The sequence below is a fragment of the Halyomorpha halys genome, unplaced genomic scaffold (assembly GCF_000696795.3).
Source record: "Halyomorpha halys isolate HHAL.00 unplaced genomic scaffold, Hhal_1.1 Scaffold378.1, whole genome shotgun sequence".
Taxonomy (NCBI): domain Eukaryota; kingdom Metazoa; phylum Arthropoda; class Insecta; order Hemiptera; family Pentatomidae; genus Halyomorpha; species Halyomorpha halys.
The window spans coordinates 1,017,768-1,018,098 of NW_027108204.1; positions in this window are offsets into that span (position 1 = coordinate 1,017,768).

Sequence of the window (331 nt, forward strand, 5' to 3'; positions counted from 1 at the left end):
ATACAATGTCCAAAGAGGTTATTCCTGACAAGTTGTTTTATTGTCAAATATTAAAATATACCAGTTTTACGAGTGATAAGCATTTGAGATAAACATAGTTAACTATTTACATCACCTTTGCTGATTAAAAGTAAACAAATTAATAAATAAACAAAATGAAAACTTTAGGTAAAGACTAAGATAAAACATTAGGATGCTGCAATTATTATGTACAATATTTATACTCAGCCTAGTAATCTCCCAACCAAGCTTCCTCATTTCACTCTTACTGAGGAAGAACATAAACTCCATAAAACCTGAGTGTTTCTTTCTTGATCATTACCTTTAAATG